Below are 24176 nucleotides of genomic sequence, written 5' to 3' on the forward strand. Positions count from 1 at the left end.
TTCAATCTGTATATTGAGCAAGCAGTAAAGGAAACAAAAGAAAAATTCGGAGTAGGTATTAAAATCCATGGAGAAGAAATAAAAACTTTGAGGTTCGCCGATGACATTGTAATTCTGTCAGAGACAGCAAAGGACTTGGAAGAGCAGTTGAACAGAATGGACAGTGTCTTGAAAGGAGGATATAAGATGAACATCAACAAAATCAAAAGGAGGATAATGGAATGTAGTCGAATTAAGTCGGATGATGCTGAGGGAATTAGATTAGGAAATGAGACACTTAAAAGTAGTAAAAGAGTTTTGCTATTTGGGGATCAAATTAACTGATGATGGTCAAAGTAGAGAGGATATAAAATGTAGACTGGCAATGGGAAGGAAAGTGTTTCTGAAGAAGAGAAATTTGTTAACATCAAGTATAGATTTAAGTGTCAGGAAGTCGTATCTGAAAGTATTTGTATGGAGTGTAGCCATGTATGGAAGTGAAACATGGACAATAAATAGTTTGGACAAGAAGAGAATAGAAGCTTTCGAAATGTGGTGCTACAGAAGAATGTTGAAGATAAGGTGGGTAGATCACGTAACTAATGTGAAGGTATTGAACAGGATTGGGGAGAAGAGAAGTTTGTGGCACAACTTGACTAGAAGAAGGGATCGGTTGGTAGGACATGTCCTGAGGCATCAAGGGATCACAAATTTAGCATTGGAGGGCAGCGTGGAGGGTAAAAATCGTAGAGGGAGACCAAGAGATGAATACACTAAGCAGATTCAGAAGGATGTAGGTTGCAGTAGGTACTGGGAGATGAAGGAGCTTGCACAGGATAGATTAGCATGGAGAGCTGCATCATACCAGTCTCAGGACTGAAGACCACAACAACAACATGTGTACTGGATATGCTTCCTCATGAACAGTACTACAACAGTCTGCATTGGAGTCTGATTGATCCCTCTCCCATTTGTTGCACTAGAGCTGAAAAGATTCCAGCTCATTCGCTCTGCCCACTGAATTTTTTTCAAACAACACATTCTGTGGCAGATTCTCAGTTCTCTCTTTTGTTACCTGTAAATTAGAACCTCCTCAGGATTGATTCTTCATCTATGTTCTCTGCCAGCGTGGCCTGAAAGAAGTGAGCAATGAGGAGAATATCCAATATCTCATATATGTCCTTGTATACCCACTGTCCTCCTTCCTCAGAGTATGACATGGACTAGTTGGTATTCTTGTGAGAATTTTATGAAGTCTGGTCCTAGTAAGTGTACCTTACACCTCCGCACAGAATACCTTATAGCATTATAGTTTCACTTGTTTAATAGCAACAGTGTATTTAGCAAGGACCTCCTGATATTTTTCCCATTGTCCTTTCCTTCCTGCAAAGATGAACAGTTTTGTTGTATGCTTCCTTTGCAATTCTAGGTTATTGTTCCAAGATACATTCCTGTTTGTCATAATGACAGATGTCACTTCATCTGCTGCTTCCCCAAGCTCTACTGGACTCTTTATTAAAGTTTTGACATCATATAAGTGTGAGTTTAGGTCTTTCCTGTATGAGTCCAGCTGTTTTCTGTTATTGGCATATCCTATGGTTATTCCTACAAAATCAAATGGGAAAATATGACTTTGAGCAGATGTCAAAGCAACAATTAACATTTAGATAATTATTGACTCCTTCCTGCTACCACACACCTAAGAGTTTAAGGACTAATTAGCAGGATGGTGATTTTTGATTTAGCAGTTGGATACCATCAAATTCTCCAGGCTGATGAAATGAAGAAATTTCTAGTGGTCAATAAACATGTTGGCTTGTATCTGTACTAGCACCTTTGCTTCAGAAGTGCATCTGCCCCTGCATTGCTTCAACATTTTCTCAAACAAGTGATGACAAATGTTTTGTCCTGTCAAATTATTTGGATGGCGCCATTGTGTTCAGCTAAACATTGGAACAGCAACTGAAGAATGTAGAATTTCTCCCTCAAGTTTTAACTGATGTAGGACTCAAGTGCAATACAAATGCTCATTCTTCAATACAGAAATTGGACATATGGAACACCTCATTGATGCCTGCAGCATTTGACCCTCAAATAAGAATTTCCTTGTCCTAAAAATGTACAGTAACTCCAGGCAGTTCTTTGAAAACTTATCTTAAACATTAAATTCACTCTAAAAGCAGTGCAAATTGCTACTCCTTTGCTTGGCCTCCAGCATAAAAATATTCCTTTCCAGTTCAATGGGGAATCTGAATGATCATTTTAAAGTTTGAAAAATGCATTGCTTAGTTGACCCTGCCCTATTCATTATGATCCACACAAACCTGCAGTGCTTGCAGTCAATGCATCATGGAAGTGAGGTGATTTTATCTTACAAGGTTGGAAATACAGAACACTTTACAGCATTTGCTTCAAAAATTTTGAACAAGACCCAAGCCAGCTAAGTCAGTTGGAAAAGCAGGCCTTAACCATCATATACGGTGTTACGAAATTTCATCAATACCTGCATAGCAGAAACATTTTTCTCATGAGCGATCATAAGCCATTAATTGCATTCTTGCATCCAGCAAAAGATGTACCTGATGTTACAGCACAGAAGCTACAACATGGTCATTATTTCTTTTGAATTACAAATATGAAATTTTTCATCATCGTACAGCACAGCTGCTCTGTGTCACTTACCTATGAGCAATGAATCTGAATTCAATGCATCAGAAGCTCCTCATCTTCAGGCTGATTAATCAGATTCACGAGCCCAGCAAGCTTTTCCATTTGAGTACTGGTGGATTGCACAAGCAACTGAACAGCATCAATCACTATGATTGCTCAAGTAATACATTCAAATGGCCTGATCTCATAATCAGAATTCAATTTCAGATGTATTAGTATAAAAATATCACACACAGTGCAACAGTCTTTCTCTTCAGAATGGTGTTGCATAGTCCTAATGGACAAACAAGAGTTCTGATTCCCACATCCTTGCAACAAAATGTTTTGTGATTTTTATGTAGAACTAGTATGGGAATGGTTCCTGGGAAAGGGCTTGGCTGATTTGCTTCCCCATCCTTCAAACATTCTGAACTTGTACTCCATCTCTAATGACCTAGTTGTCAATGGGACATTAAAATCTAATCTTCAATCTCACTTTCATTTATACATAGATGACATTGGGATTAAAACTGAGCAGCTAGCATGCCAGCATTACATGTGACTTGGTCTTGAAAACCAGAGTGAACAGTTAACTACCTACTGCCATGCATGCACAGACAACAGGTAGTTCCAAGTCAAGAATTTTCAATTGACAACAACTTGATGGTCCTTGGAAATGCATCCATATTGATTTTTCTGGTCCTTCCCTTCTGATGCACACAGGAAATATCCATTTGTCATTCCTATGAATTTGGCAACCTGCACTAGCACTAGCAAAACACTTACTTCTGTCTTTTGTTTAGACAATAGTTTCCAACAATGATCCACAGTTTTCATTGTTGATATTTCAATACTTTTTGCCAACAAACTGGTATTCAACACATCCAGACAGCTCCTGCCTCTCCTCAGCTGCATGGTGAAACTGACCATTTCGTTCACACTTTCAAAGCACAAGATATCCTCACTTTGTGCACCATACTTCAGTGAAAATGCTTTGTTATTGTTTCTCAGCACCTTTTACAATATTTTTGATCCTGACAGTTCACCAGCATAATTGATATACGATCATCTTCACCCACTTTGCCGCATTTATTTCACCCTCGCCACTCTGCTTCAGATGCAACTTTTGCAACAATGTTCCACATTAATGACAAAAGTTTTTATTGTTTACATAACAAACTCCACACATGGTGATCTGGCATTGTCACTCAGATGGCTGGTTGAGCTCACTGTGCCATTCATGGCAAAACAGTCATCCATCAGTGACACCAAAGCAAACTTCATTTTTGTTATTGCTGTGACCCTTCCATAGAGTTCCATCTGACAGACATGTTGCCTGTATCCCAGACCACTGCCCCTGAGCAGACTTTACCAACAACTGGAGTTCAGGCACACTGGTCAACAGACAACTCTTCCACTAAGGTTGATTCTTCTAAGAATAGCTGATGTGTGCTACAGGATGTACATCCTACCTCTGGGTTTTTGGCAGATGTTCCCAGCAGTTTGTGCGGTGAATGTTGTGATGTGAGTTGGTTTACTCTATCTACCATTGTGCCACATCCTACTCCATCAGCTGCCCCATGGCAAAGGCCATCTGCACATTGTCCCCACACCCGTAATATGCAAAGAAAGTGCACAGTTTGGGGGGGGGGGGGGGGAGCATTGCAGCATTGATGGCATCTATGTCAACTGCACATGACATGTTGCTTACATGTCAGCAGGAGAGACAGCTCAGATGGGCCACAAGCTGGCACAATGGCAAATCATGCTAGCAGTAGTGCTCCTATTCCTGTGGGTAGGGCTATGGATGGCTCCAGAGGATATCACCTTAAGTTCTGGTTACTGCATCCCAGTACATCCATCTGTGCATCTCCTTACAATGCTGCTCACAGATTTCCATCTTCATATCTACGAGTGGCAGACATTATTGGAACAGACTCAGATAATAAAAGTTATGTACATTATTTTCTGTGCAATGTCTGATTCATGTGCTAAATGTTTGGAGTGTTCATAGTTTGTAAGGCACTCCGAATCATCTATCAGCACAAAAGTGGGAACAGAAAAGAGAATTTTAGTAGTTTTGTAATTTTTTTTTTTTCAACAGTATCTAGGTTATTATCCAAGATATATTTCAGCACCTCAGTTAATTTGCAGTACTCATGAACATCAAACGTACAATAGAATACTTTTTGTTCAGTTTCAAGTGTTTCTTTGTCAATTGTGGTACATGTTTCATTGCTCAGTACTCTATCTTCTGCAGGATGTTCAGTCTTAAGACTAGTAAATTGTCTCTTGTTGAACAATTCAGTAGTGTGTTTAGTGACAATATCTTTCCATGACGCCACCACATATACCCAGACTTCATTAGCTCCTGCCACGAGTGTCTTTGAAGGATTCTCACAGTGGTGAACCTTCCGGTGAAAGCCTTCATACTATGATTCTCACAGTGTTTTGAGTTTCTTTATTCTGCAACATCAGTTTTGAAATTTATTATACATTCATTAACTTCAAACATGCCAATTATTCGAGATTGCATTTGGTTGTGAATTATTTAAAAATGAGGCATAATCTGAGGAAGAAGCTCTAACTAAAATTCTAAAATTATCATATCCAGGTACTTTAAAATCCCCATTGGCTCTGTAGTGGTTTGGTCTACGTTTAGTGTTCAATGAATTTCAGTAAGGCACTGTTTTAAAGGTTACAAATTTTCATAAACTGTTATGTTGGAGTTTCACCTCGTAGAAGATGGATGTTGAATGCTAATAACCATATGCTATGGACACATGTTGCAGTGATCTTGAAAATGTTGGAATGGCCAGAATTTTAGAGAAAAACAATACTTGCTGAATTTCTCATTATTAAATGAAATTGATGTGCACAACAGTGAATGAAATTTACATTACTACAAACAGCTTTTATATTTCCTTGAACATTTTTCTTTTTTTAAAAAAGAAAGCAAGGACCACTTGACGGTGTTCTGGAATATCTGTTGTACCATCAGCTATAAAGGAAGCTTTTCTAATTTCTGTCCTTATCTCCTCATGGTACCAGTACATTTGTAGTAGGCAGTCAGGTATCTCATTCTGAATTATCATAATTTAGATGCAGGATTTACGAATCCTCTAAATACCCCTGTATTTACTGGACCATCTTTTTTGTCATGTCCACATAATGGTGTCTCAAAGCTTCTGCAAAAGAAAATGCATTCTGAAACTTCCTGGCAGATTAAAACTGTGTGCCCGACCGAGACTCGAACTCGGGACCTTTGCCTTTCGCGGGCAAGTGCTCTACCAACTGAGCTACCGAAGCACGACTCACGCCCAGTCCTCACAGCTTTACTTCTGCCAGTATCTCGTCTCCTACCTTCCAAACTTTACAGAAGCTCTCGTGCGAACCTTGCAGAACTAGCACTCCTGAAAGAAAGGATACTGCGGAGACATGGCTTAGCCACAGCCTGGGGGATGTTTCCAGAATTGGAAAATGCATTCTGTTACTTTGGAAAAATTTTTTTGGCTCTTTTGAACCTTTATATTAAGCTTAGTAATTATAAGTCTCTTTGCTTCATTACGTTTCTCCTTAATACTTGGCTGTGCGGGGTAGCTGTGCAGTCAGCTGCTAGTCACGGTCCGCATGGCTCCTCCCATCGGAAGTTCGTCCCTCAGGCATGGTGTATGTGTTGCCCTTAGCATAAGTTAGTTTAAGTTAGATTAAGCAATGGGTAACCTTAGGGACCGATGACCTCAGCAGTTTGGTCCCATAAGACCTTACCACAAATTTCCTATTACTTGCTTTTGCTAAAAGTAACAGTGAGCTGCTTTGACTTCTCATGTTTTCCAGTTTTCTTTTCATTTTATTCACATTTCCAAACCACCTTTTGTCCATGTTGTATCACCTCCAATCAGTAAACACAGAAAGCAAAACAGTGCATTTTTTGCTTCACAGCTGCAAACCAACATTTCTGTAAGTACCATTCAGAATTAAAGCTACAAATGTATTCCTTGTTGATCCTTTTTCCTGGCTAAGATAGCAGAATATCTGGTGTTGAATGACCTCTTTTCTTAACTATGGCTCTCTTGTAGAGAGAAAGCTGTGAAAATTGAAGCTGTTGAAATTTACTTACAGTCACAGAACTTATTTCTTGGTGATGCGAGACCTTCGTAAAGTTCTCTGTAAAATTTGAGAACCAAAGAAAAATGAATTAAATAGAATAGTTGAAAGCAGGACAGTAATCTAATTCTACACTTCATCACAATAAAGGATATGATACATGATTTCTAAACACAACCCATATGGACAGAAAAAAAGAACTGTGTTCCACCAGCACACCAGGGTTGGCACAATGGGAGTGACAGTGCTCTCTCTCCTGAGAGGAACTAGCATCACACTCAGTTTCCTGTGAAGTGACATCAAAAATAGCATGTCTTTAAATGCAACCAAATAACTCAAATAGTAGTCAACATATGAAGAACTTTGGAGATTCTGTATTCGATTCTATCATATTTTGTTGTTTTCATATTATAACTGGCATGTTATGACAATACGAGTTGTGGCTATAAAATAACAGGACTGATGCCATCACAGAGTAAGTACACAATGACAAAGGTGAATGACCAATAACTGTGAAGTATGAAGCATGCACAGTTGAATGCTCAGAGGCCTTTACTCATATCACCATGGCTGTGGCCTTTTTTTGTGTAAGAGTTGATATTTCATTTTGTGAGAAAAATCAAAAGCATAATAATTGAGCAATAAATTGCCATGAAGTTTCACATGAAACTTGGAAAAACTGCTACTGAAACCTATCTTTTACTAAAAGAAGCGTATGGAGAAGACTGTTCATGTTCACAAATTTTTGAATGTTTGAAGTGTTTCCAAGATGACTGAGAAGACATTGAATATGACTCATGCATGGGATACCCTACAACATCAAAAACTGATGACAATATCCTAAAAGTAGGTAATTGAATTCAGTTGGATTGTCGGTTGAGTATTTGATCAATTGCAAAACTCTTGGAATTGACAAAGAATGCATAAGACCAATTTTATATAGCCAATTTAACACAAGAAAAGTGCATGCAAAACTGGTGCCAAAAATTCTCATGATCAAACAAAAATAATCTCATAAAAATGTTTGTATGGACACTTCGAATACCACCAAAAATGATCTTAATTTCTTGGAAAGAGTGGCAACATGTGAAAAATCTTGAGTTTTCACTAATGAGCCAAAAACTAACTGCCAATCCATTCAGTGGAAGGGCCCAACTACACTGCAAGTGAAAAAGCAAATCTAGATTTGAAGCAACGATGGCATTGGCTGTTAAGAGGTTTCTGGTGAAGCACAGCATCTCTGTTAGACCACCCACCTTATTTGCCTGATATAGCACCATGTGACTTTTATCTATTTCCCAAGATCAAATCTGCATTAAAAGGAACAAAATTTCAATCTGTTGATGCAGTAAAAGAAAAAGTGACATGTGTCATAAAGCAGCTCTCAGAGGAAGACTTCCAACACCATTTACATCAATGGAAAATTCACATGGAGCATTATAGAGACAGATGAGTGGGTATATTGGGAGTGACAAAAATTAAATACATATCTTCTTGAAATAAAATGTTTTACAGCAATAGTCCCATTATTATATAGCCACACCTCCAATGCCATTTAAAGAAAATGGTGCATTGAAAATTTATCCCAGCTTCCTATGTTCACACGCAAATGACAAACACCGCGCCACTGGAACTGTGAAGTGCTCAGTTCCATACAAAGATATTTGTATGTTTTTCATAAACTGGGGGATAGCTACTGACATCAAGCTTAAGGAGTATATATTGCAGAAGTATACAGAAAGAATTAAAGGGAAAAGGACTCATTATATTAAATGTTATTAATAGTGTCACGTATGAACAGGGGGTGCTGCAGTTCCACAGTGCCTATAAGAAGCTGCCACAATTAGATATTAGATGGAAAATATAATAGATCATGCTACAGAGATATTTTATTACTAGTAGAAAGCACAAAACCAATAGCAATACCCATAATTGAGGCAAAAAGCAATCAATCTGTAGACTGAAAAGTCGACATGTTAAATCAATTACCAGATTTTTAGTTGGAACTCAAAAAACAGTGAAGTTGGTCACACACACCTGTTGGTAATAGAAACCAAGCTATTGACTCCCATAAAGGTGCAAGGCAAAAGTGTAGTTTAGACAGTTGATCATTTCCTTAAAGTGAAAGTATGTCATCTTAACACATGTACTGAATTTGTATCTTGTGCACAAGGGATAGTTATGAAACTTCCATGCTACATTTAATGAATGTTGAGCTTTATTGACTGTTCCTATTTTAGAAGGTGAGTGTGTTATGATTTAGGCCATAAGGGTATTATTATTTGATAACATCTCTGTATCATATACTAAGCTACGAAGAAAGACTTGTTGGGAGAAATGGATCTGGATGTAAAAGAGATTGTTATGGAACTACAGTATCTCATTTTGTGTCACTGTTTTCTCTCTCGTACTTCACTTTAATGGCTTGTGTTTCTGAGATTCCGAGGATGTTGCAAAGAACCAGCTTGAAGTTTGGATTGGGACTGTTCAACATTTTGTTTGTGGTCTGTTGGTCTGATAAGCAATACAGACTGTACCAAATCTATGGGCCAAAATATCCTAATCTGATCATACTGAGGACAGGAATCAATGGCCAGAAATGAATATTTCAGATGGTACAAGTCATTCAATGTCCGATGCACATGACACATTTGGAACCTGCTTATGTTTCACAAAATTACCTACTTGTAGCATTTCTGTTTGTGGAGCTATGTATGTTCAAGCTACACATAAATACCTGTGATGTGTCCACAGTGGAATACACCACTCTTTATGAGGATAAGTGACAAACCCTGGTGATAGCCTTATCTTACTTTTCACCATATTCTTAACACTTATCCCACATTTTGACATGTCCTTGAAAGCCTGAAGCTAAGAATTCTTGTGACTTATTCAAATAATGATCTCTTTGTGCAATGGCCATGGAGGGATACTCCCATTTTATGGAGGATAACGTAGATTTAGGCTGGTACTGGTAACCCCATGGACTCGTCCCCTGTAATGATACAGTGTAAAGCATGAGGTACTGGATAGATATACCAATTTTTATCTGTTTATGCTCTGGAGCCATCCAGTCGAGGACTCAGTATGGACAAACTTTATGGAAATTCAACTGCTTGGAAATAGGCCTGTACCCAGCTCCTTGAGAACAATGTATGGCACATGCCATATTGAATGTCATACAACAGTCTCCACAGATTGTTTCTTTGTCATGTCACAATATGATATCACTGAGAAACTATGCAGGGTGACCAGTATGCTACTTGTTTGTGGTTATTTATGATCCTCACTGAATTCTTCTATCCAACTGAACATAGTTTTCCCTTTACACGAGACACTTTCCATATGAATGGCCTGGGTGGACAGTTCATTGACCCACATAAACCATATAGCTGTATGCTGTTCTAGTTTGGTATATTCCTGTAAGTCACCTGGCATCTTTCTCTGGCTACAGTGTACTAAATACTGTGACATTTGCTGTCACAGTCTAGATATTAATAGTGGTGAATATGGTTGTAGCAGTATGATGTTTATAATATATTAGTCATGACTGGTTACCTGAATCAGGAATAAGTTTCATTTCCTAGCCCAACATACTTTAATCCCACATCTTACCCATTCCTTGGCCCTGATTTTGTTTAACTATAGCCTCATATGTTTAGTGGAAAACAAAATTTAAATTATTGAAGAAATGCATATCAGAAATAGTTAAAATTTTCACCAACTTTGTTTTCCACATAAATCCCTTCAGAGAATACTTCCCACATATTGTCTCTGAATGCTTTGACCAAGTCTGTTGTGTTTCTGTTATACACACAGTTTGCTTTTGTGATCTGAACTTAACTGCTTACAACCACTCATCCATTTTGTTTGCTGGTTCTACAGTATTGTGATTTTAACTTGTATCCGCCTGGACAAATATCTTTAATATCAGTGATTTCCGTATGATGTTCTCATAACCATAACACATTTGCTGATTATTTTACCTTTAATTTTTTGTGTTGACATAGAGGTGTAGCTTTTTTATTCATATGATTTCTTGTTTTTTGATGGTAGATACTAAATGTGTGTTCTTTTGCATCCACAGATTTGTGAAAGCAGTAACTGTTTCTCAACTATGTATATTTACTTTGCAACTCTGTATATTGGAAGAATTTACCATTAAAAATTTGGAAATCACTGGACTAGGATGTACATTGTGATGAGACATACAAAAAGCATATTGTTGACTGATATTGAAAACCTCGTATTTCAGAAAAGTTATGTGTGGTTTTCTCATTTAATATAGTTGCTTAACAATATATGTGGTTTCTTTTTTTCCTCACTAGAGAGCAGCACATGGGTCATTACATCTCATTGCCTTACTAATAAGTTGAGATACAAGGTTTTCTGCCTAATAATGCAATAAAAATATTTTGTTTTATTTCTGAGAAACATGGGTTTCATTCTAAGCTGATGAAATGATGCAGATGAGTCAGGGGCAGTACATCAGTCACCCCCTTTCTTCAATGTTTCTCTGTACTGTGGATTAATGCATGTCACAGAATGCTCTACCCAAGGCTTGTTGTGAAGTTCAAAGAGTGATGCAACCTTTACAAAAATGAAGTGAATTCTCAGTAATGTACCTGATGTCACCATCACTTGTATAGCTGAAGTTATGTTCCCAACTGCTGCCTGCACTCCCTTTATTACTATATGATCATCTTTTCCAAAATCTTTCGCCAACGGGTTTAAATAACAGGTGACGGCACTGAGCCCTTCACTTGGCTTAAGTGTACTTGTTACCTAGTAAACAAACAAAGAGTTCTGTACCATTTCAGTCATTCCCTGCCCACACTGCTATCATGTAGTAAAACCTTCATGGTCATCCCAGCCCTTTAATTTCTAGTCTTGTCTTGCATCTTAGGTACTACACTACCATTCTGCTTTTGGACTTGGGTTATCAGAAGACTTCTGTACATTCACAAAGAAAGAAACTCTATCTCCAGAACATTTCTAATGATTTAGCAGGCTTGATTGTAATAGGTTTCTAGTCTTGCCCTTACATCATTACTGTTATCTACATTTTACAAATGTGATAGTATTTTCAGTGTAACTGCCAAATGAGATTGAGGTTTCAAGACTGGTTGCTGTTTTCGTAGCTTTGTGTGGTGACAGTAGCAATCACTGCATCTAAAATAATGGGCATCACTTTTTGTGGAGCCTATACCACAACATCCCCACAAAAATAACACTCATATACTTCACACTTATTTTCTTTACTGATGATTCTGAAGATGTTTATCAACATAAATGAGAACTGAGTCTTAAGCCAAAACATGCTGAACTAAGTTCTTCAATCAGATTATGAATGTGTTGGTCCAATTCAGGCTGTAGTCCATTATGACGCCAAGAAATTATATATCTCCTTTCATTTAGTGCACGAACATTAATGTCATTTTGTGGCACCACCAAATTATTTTCCTTTGTTCATTTGCTGTTGCATATTGTGAGTATTTGTAAGAGTAAAACTTGAGAAATGATGGAAAATAGAATAAAATTTGACATAATATAGATACAGATGTGATTTGAAATGGAGCAAAGGAAATAAGTATGTCCTCTTCAAAGGAACCACACCATCAATTAGCTTAAGCAACTACAGGAAAACGAAGAAAATCTGTACAAGGGGATTTCAGTCAGACTCCTTATGAATATGTGTCCAGTGCTTTCATTACTGTGCCACTTCATTTAGTATTACAGTTTAACCTGTTTGCTGTGAAGTAGTGTCAGACCAATACAGCTGTCATCTGGATGGTAACACAGAGTTTGTATTCTTCTGCTCACTGCACATGACAAGACACACAGATTAGCATGAGCACAGGAACATTGCCTTGAGCAACATAAAGCACAGAAAAAGATTGCTGGGACTAATGAGTCATGGCACAAATAGGTACATCCCAACAGCAGGGTAATATTATGTTGAAAACCCTCGATCTTTGTCAAAAGGCACTATTCATGTGGTTATAGCAGTGGTCTCTAGTGGGACACGTTTACACTGGATAAAATGCTGCCCTCAATGTCCAATTTAGGAACCTACTTCCTTACCATGTGTATAAAACTGCCTGCAACAAACCACACATGGTGTGTGTTTTGTCTTTGTGATCACCTTCATATGTATTAGTCAAGTAATTAATAATACTGCTGCAAGCTGTGCTGCAACGTAGTGGTTAGTATCACTGACCCATGCATCAGCAATTATTTGTTATTTAGTGTTTCTCATTTCTGGAAAACAATGCACTGCCTGATCACTCAAGAGTAATACGAGAATGGTTTGAGAAACACTCCTTGTGAATTGAGAGTGCTTGTGTGGCTTCCTAAATCAATCCAATGGAGCATACATGGTGCCAATAAGAGGGACATGCGCACTTCGACCACAGCTTCAACCGATGTCTACGGGCCTTATTACAATATTCCGCCAGTGCAGCTAGCCATGCCATTGGAGGCACTGTTCCTATTACACTAGGCCACCAGCACCACAGCCAACTGTACCACCAGGAGCACAACAACCACGTGATGTTCAGGCTACGGTAGTTCGGCAGTTCTCACTATTTGAACAGTCTGTTTTCCTCACACACTTTTCTGCAGACTATTTCATTTGCTTCAGTATGTCTAGTGAACTGCAAAGAGTCACTATGGAAAGGAGTGAAAATGTAGACATGCAAATGGTCAATACATGAAGCTGGAAGAAGCGCTGAAAGAAAGCTGGAAGTTGTTGGACACACAAGTGAATACCGAAGATTTCATTTGTGCAGTTGAACAACATCCCGCAATTTAGTACACCAGTTCTGAAGCTTACAGTAATTATCAGTTAAAACTAAATGCTTGGAATGAAATTATTTGTTCACTCCTACCGGATTTTGGGCAGCAGGCCTTGGTTGATGGGAATAACCTTTGTAAGTATTTAAGCATTATATTTATTTGACCTTTGTAAGTATTCAAGCATTATATTTATTCGTAAATCCTCACAAGTATAATGTTTTCGTTATGACTACAGAGAAAACTGAATGCTTGTACTTCTACTTTTTTAAATCATAACCTTATCCTTCTACATTATACTTGAGAGGATATCCTTCATTTTTCTCTATAACAGCAAAATAATTCAAAAGGTTATGAATTTTTAAAATAGCTGCCTTTATTTATTTACTTTTGCTAATATTCAAATCTGTGTTTAAACATCAAGCAGACTATGCCCACCAAACTATAATTATGATAAATAATATGTACATGTTCTCACTTCAGTGGTCGTGTTGTTGAGTTCATTTATTTAGATTCTGTCCGTTTTCCAAGGTACAGCTCTTGCTTCACTGACAAAATAATTGCAAAACTTGTCTCAGTTGACAGTCTTCACTCCATTCTTGTAAACCTTCGACTGACCAGGTATCTCCAACTTTGAAACCATCACATTCTCTGACAAACATATGCAAAACACAGCAACTCCGTATTATGGATTCGCCTAAATGAAGGTCAACATTCAATGGTTGATGGAAAACTCTCCATTTATTGGCCAAGATTCCAAACAAACACACTGTATTCCTTCGTGCTCTTCTAAGTCAGTAGTTATATACACATCTGGTGCGATGGCTTCTTTCCATCGCAGTGGTGGGAGAGCACTGCCATTCTGGTTCTCAAGCCCGGTAATAACCTGTTTGATGTGGATAACTTTCGGTCCATCAGCCTCACCAACATTCTTTGTAAGCTGCTGGAATGTATGGTGTGTCAGCGGTCGGGTTGGGTCCCGGAGACATGTAACCTACTGGCTCCATGTCAGGGCGGCTTCCGCCAGGTCGCTCTACCATTGACGATCTCGTGTTCCTTGAATCTGCCATCCGAACAGCCTTTTCCAGATGACAATACCTGGTTGCCATGTTTTCTGATTTATGAAAAGCATATGACACGACTTGGCGACATCATATCCTTGCCACATTATACGAGTGGGGTCTCCGAGGCCCACTCCCTATTTTTATCCAAACTTTCCTGTTGCTTCGTACTTCCCGTGTCCAAGTTGGTGCCTCCCATAGTTCCCCCCATATCCAGGAGAATGGGGTCCTTCAGGGCTCTGTATTGAGTGTATCTCTATTTTTAGTGGCCATTAACAGTCTCGCAGCAGCTGTAGGGCTGTCCGTCTCACCTTCTCTGTATGCAAATGACTTCTGCGTTTTGTACTGCTCCTCCATTACTGGTGTTGTGGAGCGGCACCTACAGGGAGCCATCCACAAGGCGCAGTCATGGGCTCTAGCCCACAGTTTCCAGTTTTCGGCCACAAACGCGTGTGCTATGCACTTCTGTTGGCCTTGTACCATTCATCTGGAACCATAACTTTATCTTAATGATGATTCACTCACTGCAGTGGAGACATTTATTCTTAGGACTGGTTTTCAATGCCCAATTGACTTGGCTTCCTCACCTTTGTCAGGTTAGGCAGAAGTGCTGGCAGCACCTCAAGTCCCTCCGCTGCCTGAGCAACACCAACTGGGGTGCAGGTCACTCTACGCTGCTGCAGCTCTACAGAGCCCTTGTTCAATCCTGCCTTGACTATGGAAGTCTGGTATACGGTTTGGCGGCACCCTCAGGATGCGTTTACTCAACCCAGTGCACCACTGTGGCATTCACTTAGTGACAGGAGCTTTTAGGGCGAGTCCGGTGACCAGCGTCCTCGTGGAGGCCAGAGTCCCCTATTGCAGGTTAGTTGTGCACAACTGCTGTTCGTAGTTCTCCTGCACGTCCGAATTACTGTCTCCTTTTCCCACCCACGGCGGTTCATCTCTCAAAACGGTGGCCCAGGTCAAGGTTTCAAATTGCAGTTCGTGTCCAATCCCTTCTTTCCAAACTGGAGTCCTTGCCTTTACCACCTACCTTGAGGTTCATTCAAACATACACCTCCATGGTGTACACCTAAGCTGCAGCTTCGCCTGGACCTTTCACGTGGCCCCAAGCACCCAGTTAACCCCGCGGCTCTCTGCTGGCACTTTCTCTCGAATCTTGACACATACCGAGGCCACGAAGTGGTTTACACTGATGGCTCGATGGCCGATGACCGTGTCGGCTTCGTGTATGTCCACGGAGGGCATATTGAACAGAATTCCTTGTCCAATGGCTGCAGCATTTACACTGCCACACTGGTGGCTCCATCTTGTGCTCTTGAGCACATCCGTTCATGCCCTGGGGAGTCATTTCTTCCATGTACTGACTCCTTGAGCAGCCTGCAAGCTATTGTAAAGTGCTACCCTCATCATTCTTTGGTAGCGACCATCCGGGAGTCCATCTATGCCCTGGAATGGTCCAGTTGTTCAGTGGTGTTTGTCTGGACCCCAGGTCACGTCGGAATCCAGAGGCAACGATGTTGCCGACAGGCTAGCCAAACGGGCTACACGGAAACCACTTTTGGATATCGGTTTCCCTGCAACTGACCTGCATTCAGTACTATGCCCCAAGGTTTCGCGGCTTTTGGAGACGGATTGGCATAACCTCAGTATGCACAACAAACTGTGTGCCATTGAGGAGACTATGAATGTGTGGAAGACATCCACACGGGCCTCTCGCTGGGACTCTGTGGTTCTCTGTTGGCTCTGCATTGGCCACGCTTAGGTGAAATATGGCGACCTCCTGCGCCATGATGACCCACCTCAGTGTTGGTGCTGCGCCCAGCTGACAGTGGCACATATCTCAGTAAGCTGTCCTCCTTTGGCTGCCGTGTGACAGGCTCTTCAGTTACCAGACTCATTGCCATTCATTTTAGCTGACAGTGCCTCATCGGCTAATTTAGTTTTACGTTTTATACGTGACAGAGGGTTTTATCATTCTATATAAGTTTTAGCAGATGTCCTTTGTCCCTTTGTGCTCTCCACTCTAATGCTTTTAGGCTGGATGCTTTAATGTGTCGCAGAGTGGGTGGCTTTTCCCTTTTATTATCGTGGTCGGCCAGCCACAGTCATCTGCTCTCTTGTTTTTATCCCTTCTAACTGTTTCTTGCTTCTCTCTGTGGTTTTCTTTTCCTGTTTTGTCCATAGTAGTGTTGGTTGTTCTTCTATCATTCCTCTGTTTCTTCCTTTCTCCTGTCATTGTGCTGTACATCTCTTCTTTCCCTCGTGTAATTATTTTACCGGGAACGAGGGACTGGTGGACTTGCAGTTTGTTCACTCCCCCCATCCCCCACCCCCCCTTTTAAACCGACCAACCGACGATACCCACATCCACGAAAATGCATTTGTAGTTGGCATCACACATAGCGAGTAGCACGACTGAGAAAAAGTTTTTGTAATTATAATACAATGAACCACTTCCAGTTGGCTCGATCACTCGTACATGTTTTCTGTCAGTGGCTCCAATGCAGTGCGGGAAGTTTGTTTTTTCATAAAAACCAGCAGCTGTCTTAAGCCAAAAATCTATGGTGAGGTCTGGAAAGCATTCTCATCTAACATCTTTCCAGATGGCATCTAAAACCTGTCTTACAAACACTGAGATTGCAGGTTGACTTATTCTATACTGGTAATGTAGATCTTGCATCAGATTTCCCGTTGCCAGATATCTGAAACAAAATTAAAAAAGCAGTTCAATCATTTTAATATCTCTATATATAAAAATGAATGTATGTATGTTTGTCCTCTATGCGTTCCTAAACCATTCATCTGATTGTGATGAAATTTTGATCAGTTGTCCTACGTATGTATGGCCATGAAGGTTGACTAGCCAAAAAAAGAGAAATACAATACATTGTTGAGGAGATATGATGTCATAAACAATGAGATGCCACCATGCGAAAATACCCAGATTTATGCACCCAATATTTCAGAATGAGAGCACTTAGCAACTATTATCTCTCTCACCTTCTAATGTACTTTTTTTTTCAGTGACACTCATTCAGAAGAAGTGGAAATCCATCCACTCATGTTACATGAGAGAACTTCTTTGGGTACAGGCTATCAAAAGTGGTTCAGCTGCAACCAGGAAAAAAGAGTACACCTATTTCAAACAAGTACGTTTTCTAGAAACTGTGGTGAAAAAAATCTACAACACACCTGGCCGAAGAAGAAATTGTAAATGAAGAAGAAAATGAAACTTCGATTTCGTTTGATAATGGATCTACATGTAGGATCTCTCAGCACAAATCTAAAAAGAGAACCAGCAACGACAATGAGCTAATTGAAGTTCTAAAGAGAAATATTGCGTGAGAAGTGAAATTTTGCACTTTCAATGAAACAGATGAGGATAAGCTGTTTCTCCTCTCTATGTTAACTGGGAATCATAAAGTACCTGTTGACAACAAATTAAAACTCTGGGCAGACATGATTTCTCTCGCCACTGCTGCCCAAAAACCTGTTGAACAAGAATGGTAGCAAATGGACCCTTCCCTCCTCTGGCACCACCATCAATGCTACAGTATTCTACACAACCACAGCCTATGCAAATACAGTGCTTGCCCCAATGGCTGATGGGACAACAGAAAACAATGTCTTGTCCAGGACTAGTGGATCAACAACTACAAGTTCAATTTTTCCAGTCTCAATTTCAACAATGCCCAAATGCAAACGTGGCCTTACAATCTCCTCCATGTGCCCAGATATTTCAGTCACATCAAATGAAGATTCTGATAGTCAAATGAGTGAACCTTTGGTCTTCAATATGTAGAGAGAGAGAGAGAGAGAGAGAGAGAGAGAGAGAGAGAGAGAGTGTCTATATATTTTCAACACATACAATGTACAAAACTTTTGGAAATAAATGTTCTTACCACTGTTCTTTTTGAAAATAAATGTTCTTATTACTGTTCTACTTTTAGTCATACTTTGAATCAATTTCCTTTTGACATAATAGATTAAAAATATTGAACTAAAATATTCATATTTTTAAAACATTAACCATTTTCAAAAGTCATTGATATTTCCTAAAGCAAAAAATTTAATAACTTTCAATACAATTTATCGGTTTACTTAGCTCAAAGTGACTACAAGTTTTTCTTCTGGTGAGATACACTTTCTCATTTTCATTTCTTTCCTGGTGATATCAGCCTTTATTAACGACAATAACTCAAAGAAAGATGATTTAGACATTTGAAGGTAATTAAAAAATTGTACTTTAAACACAGTTCGTCGAAAAGAGTACAATACAACCCTTTAGATTCTCTTAATGATAGCATAGGGTGTACATGCATCTTCCTCATCCTTCGCCTTCTCCTTTTCATTAAAAGTGTTAGTAGGAGCATGCATGTATAGTTGTCCATGTTCCCTGGTCACTAGTGCACAGCAGACTGACGATGTGGAGGCCAAACCGAGTGGTGGTGGCAGACTGGCTGCACTGCCTGGCGACCCAGTGTAATAGACTCCATTTGACACAATGTCCCGCCAAGACTTTCCGCCACTAGTGGCGGCCGACGCGGTGGTGGGGGAAAGCAGCCAGTCAGCAGCCAGCTTCTGGCGGCGCTACTGGCTTCCCTAGTCTAATAAGCTCCGTAACAATCTATTCCAAATGATGAGTAGTGCTACTGGTGGCATGGCTGGCTGCACCGCCTGGCGGCCTAGTGTAACAAGGGCCTATTTGTTATGGGTGGTGTTGAGCATTAATGGATTAGGATGGCTCCCTAGCACTTTCACCTCATTTCATGAAATCTGAGCCATGACACAAGGCCACCATTGTAATGACCTGCACATTATTACACCTCTGCCACCACTAGTGCAGCATGTCACACAATCAGAGACCGGAGGGGAGAAGGAGGGAGGAAGACAGTAGTGTTTAACATCCTGTAAACAACAAAGTTATTGGAGATGGAGCACAAGCTCAGGTTAGGGAAGGACAGAGAAGGAAAGCAGACATGCCCTTTCAAAGGAACCTTTCTGGTACTTGTCTTAAGTGATTTAGGAAACCACGGAAAACTTAAATCGAGATGGCTGGACACGGGTTTGAACTGTAATTCACCCGATTGCAGCCCCTTGAAGGCAAATGCTCTTTACACTGCCGTGTCCCAGTTCTGGCTGAAAGTGCTGTACCTGTCACTAAACTGTATTGTGCTGCTTATGTTTATTCTGTCACACCATTACCTACTAAATAGCTGTTGGTTTCTCACGACCATGTTTTTATTGTGTTCGGTGGTAGAACACAGGTGGCGATGAGTAGAACTTCCATGTGCTCAACTTCAGTGCACGATTTTTCATATCACTTATGGCTGCAGTATTTCAATTGCTCCTACAGCAGCAGCTGGTTACTAGTGCCTACTTGAACTACATCATGGCTTTACTGACAGTACATTTTTCACCATCTGCAGTGTACCCACCACCATTTTCCACTGTCCGACGGCTCTGCTACAGATTGGGAAGCTTATAACGACTGGCTCCACAGGCACTACATTGCATTTCGAGCGACGGGTGAGGATACTTGTAAGATTTCATTTTTCTTGTGGATTCCTCCTCATATGTACCAGCAGTTATGTCAATTAGCCCCCTTTGCTGGACCCAATTTCACTTTCCTTGATGTCATGTGTAGTCTGTTGTGTTCTTATCTTTGCACCTATACCATGTCATTGCTGCTCACACCAGAATTTCCCCTTGCTGCTGGCAGCCATGTCCTTCCCTGTGTCACTTTCTTTCTCAAACACCTAATGATACATATGCACATTCCACGATTAGGGATGTGATCATCTGCCTAACACCCAATAAGAAAGTTCACCAGCGAGCCCCTTAATAGGAGGATCCTTTTTTGGAACAAGTTATAAAAACTGTGCAGTCCTTTAATGTCTTCCACACTGTGAGCCATCAAATCAAAGCGATGCGGATGATGATTTCATTGATAGTGAACTGCATTGCCACATAGCAAAAGACTTGCTGGGCAAAGAGGAAGTCACTGCCATTCCTGTCAGGAAACCTAGCCACAACAGACAGCTCCATCTGCAACAACAAGGGCGCTGTGCAGCACTTCCATTATGTCCTTCTTGCTTTGTGTAACATGCGAGAGGTGCATGCCCCAGGTGACACGCATTGTGTCACAAATGTCACAAGAAAGGCCAAACTGTATCAGTTTGTTGTTCTCTGCCTTTGTCAGAACACATGGCATGTATCTGTTATTGGTCAATTTACTGACGCTACACTTGAACCTTCAGCTCGGGAACATTTTTTCCACGCATTGTCTGTATCTGTGCTCTTACATTAACAAGTAAAGTCTGATTTGGATCAGCTGGTGTCACTAGCTGTCGTTTGACCAATTTCCACAAATGAGTGGGCTACGGCATTAGTGATTGCCAAAAAACTGTCATGTCAGCTCTGACTTTGTGGAGTTATCTATTACTGACACATACCCTCTGCCTGAACTGATGAATTACTTGCAAAATTGGCCGGGGTCCAATTCTTTTCCAAAACCAACTTAGCAGAGACATACCTGCAGGTTCCATTACATGATGTCTCAGAACAATTGCTTGCAGTAAACATGCCTTTTGGTCTTTATCAATATCAACATTTACTGTTTGAGCACCTGGTCACAGTCTGCCACAAGTCTTCAAATCAACAGACAGCACTGTGCATTCCTCCTCTAGCTGGCTGCCTTGTGCTGAAAGTCACAACTGGAAATACATCCAGTCAACATGACAAAATGTGATCATAATGACATATTGCAGGCATCACAGGCAGACATAGATCGTGGAAGGTCAAAGCTCCAGATTTATGAAGCAATTTCAAGTAAACGTAACAAATACAACTCTGGGTGATTCTTTACCATTGCAGACATTGTTATCCCACCATCATCATGCCACCAGTTACAACCATCAGTCTAGGTGCTCAGTTAAAACTGTGAAGGTTTTGTCGACTGCTATAAAGCTGCTCATGCTCACAAAAGAAATCTACTTGCCAGTGATGATCATAACAATTGTATGTGGTCAGGGGGAACTTTGGATCACTAACTGTCATGAGCAGTCATAGGGAAAGCTGAATAAGTCACAAAGTGCCACAACAAAGAATTGTGCTGCCTAATACACGTAAAGCAATGGAGGAAGCTACTATCATACTGCCAATAAGATCTGGCCAGACATAGGAATGTCGGTAAATGTTAGCTGTTCTGCAACAATTTTCAGATCTATTGATCTGATGTAATTACATTTTTCCCGGAGACATATTAAGTGTCAACTTTGTCTTTGACAAGGATGGAAGCTGAAAAAATTGAGGATGGATCTTCCATAATGAATTAAAATTGTATATGGATGCTGAAGTAATGAATTAAAATTGTATTAGCCACAGTGCCAGGATGGTGTAGTGGATAGCACATCTGCCCAGTTAGCAGGAGACCTGGGTTCAAGTCCCAATCTTGGCATGAATTTTAATTCATTACTACACCTTCCATCCTTATTGAAGAATTCACAGATCTTTTCAAATCTGGGGTGGAGAACAGACAGACCAAGCAGCCCATGGTAAAACTTTGTATTGATACTGGGGATCATTCACCAATTAGCCAGCACTTGGAAGTGTATCACTGTCGGAACAATGGATAATTTAGTAGGAAGTGGGGAAGATGCTGCAAGATGATAGCACTGAAACTTCAGAGAATTCTTGGTCCACTCCTGTTGGCCCTCTAAGGAAGGATTCATCAGGTTGACTGGTGCGATGGGCATTGAGGCTCCATGAGTACATTATCACAGTGGTACATGGAAGCAGACACAAATGCAAGGACACCAACCACCCTTCGGGGAGCCCATTGCCTGAACACAGCAGTGTGGATGAAATCTTGAGTTGTCGCTGCATTAAATAACATTGCTGCTAAGCAGAGGGAAGATCACCATCACTGAAAACCACAGAAGTCTTTACGAGTGAAGAACTGAGCAAAGAAGAGTTCCAGCTAATAAACAGAACATTGTATAAGAAGAAACATGGTCCGATAGGGTGAAAAATGGATGCTCATCATCCAGTTCATCTATGGCCAGCTATCCAGAAGTTTTTCCATGATGCTCCAACATTTGGTCACCTGGGATTCAAGACATAATCAGATGCTGGTATCACTGGCTAGGCCTACCAATCCGTAAGACACTATATATGAGATACTGTAAGGAATCCCAGCAATAGAAGCACGTGCTCTAATTACTTCTGGGTACCAATTCCACCTCCAGCTGCATCATTCTGTCAAACTGGAATTGATCTCTTGGGGAGGTTCCAAAGGTCAAGAAATGGGAATTGATGGATAGCAGTTTGCACTGACTACCTCACCAGCTACACTGTCATCAAAGCTATGCTGACACATGAGGCTTCAGAAGTTGCCAGATTCCTTGTAGAAGGCATCTTTTTGAAGCATGGAGCACCCCGTATGATGCGTCCTGGTCACTGGAATGTTTTACAGCCGAGGCTAGTATTAGAAAACATTACGGCATCTACCACTGGATGACAACTGCTTCCAACATACAAACAAATGGCCTCACAGAATGCTCTAAGACACTGGCAGATAACCTCTCAATGTACGCAGAGTTCAAACAGAGAGATTAGGATACAAGACAACCTGTCATGGCATTAGTATATAACACAGTGAAGCAAGAGACTACAGGCTTTACAACATTTTTTCTGCTCACGTTCAAAAGACAGAAACAAGAATGAATACACTATTCCTGTTTCAACAGAAAATATTCACGACGACTATGTGGAAGACTTCATCACCAGGACTGAAGAAGTGTGTCCGACAGCTTGCATATGGTCCCTGAACACCCAGAAGGATGCTCCAAGAACACTCTAACACCACACACTGTCCAGTGAGACCCAGTCTTGGAGACTTTGTATGGATTTTTACATCTGCGTGGGGAAAGGTACTAACACAAGTTTTACAAAAATGTTACTTTAGAACATATTACATCCTTCATTGCTTGTCAGACATCATGTACAAAAGTTAAGGGTTATAGCACTCCATCAAGAAGACAAAAGCATGGAGATGTCGTGTATGTCCTCCATATAAAGCCCTACTACAATCGTGAAGTATAGATCGATAATGGGGGCTTCTTTTTTCAAGGAAACTGAAACTTGCACGATGCCTGCAAAGTTTCAATGGAAGGGGCCACTTCTGATGCTCATAATAGTGACGACGGTGTGACAACATGACCAGCATTGATAAGATCTACATTCAGGGTGCTGTAGTCAGCTCCAATGAGAACTTCTGAAACTGTGAGTCACTGTTTCTCCAGGAGAGGGAGCAACGCTGAGAACTGTGCTGCACGTAGTGCAATGTAGCAGTTAACAGCATTAGCAGGCATACCACAGGTCACCAATTCAAACCTAACCACTAACGATTATTTGTTATTTAGTATTTATTTAGTATTTATTCTCTCTGGAAAGTTCTCAAAATTTCTTATGTTTGTGGATTCTGGAAGAGTGGATGTTAATATAAATCCCAGCACTCTCTGTCCTGGTGTTCAATTCTGTTCCAGTTGTACATTGATGTGAGGGTGCAAAAGCATG

General features: G+C 40.4%; 1 non-coding gene across 1 annotated transcript; it reads left to right on the forward strand.

The window, feature by feature from the left end:
• The first annotated feature begins 21984 nt into the window (after window positions 1-21984).
• Trnat-agu (transfer RNA threonine (anticodon AGU)) lies at window positions 21985-22056 on the forward strand. The gene has a single exon. It is a non-coding gene; the product is annotated as a tRNA-Thr (tRNA).
• Window positions 22057-24176: the final 2120 nt, after the last annotated feature.

The sequence above is a fragment of the Schistocerca nitens genome, chromosome 8 (assembly GCF_023898315.1).
Source record: "Schistocerca nitens isolate TAMUIC-IGC-003100 chromosome 8, iqSchNite1.1, whole genome shotgun sequence".
Lineage (NCBI taxonomy): Eukaryota > Metazoa > Arthropoda > Insecta > Orthoptera > Acrididae > Schistocerca > Schistocerca nitens.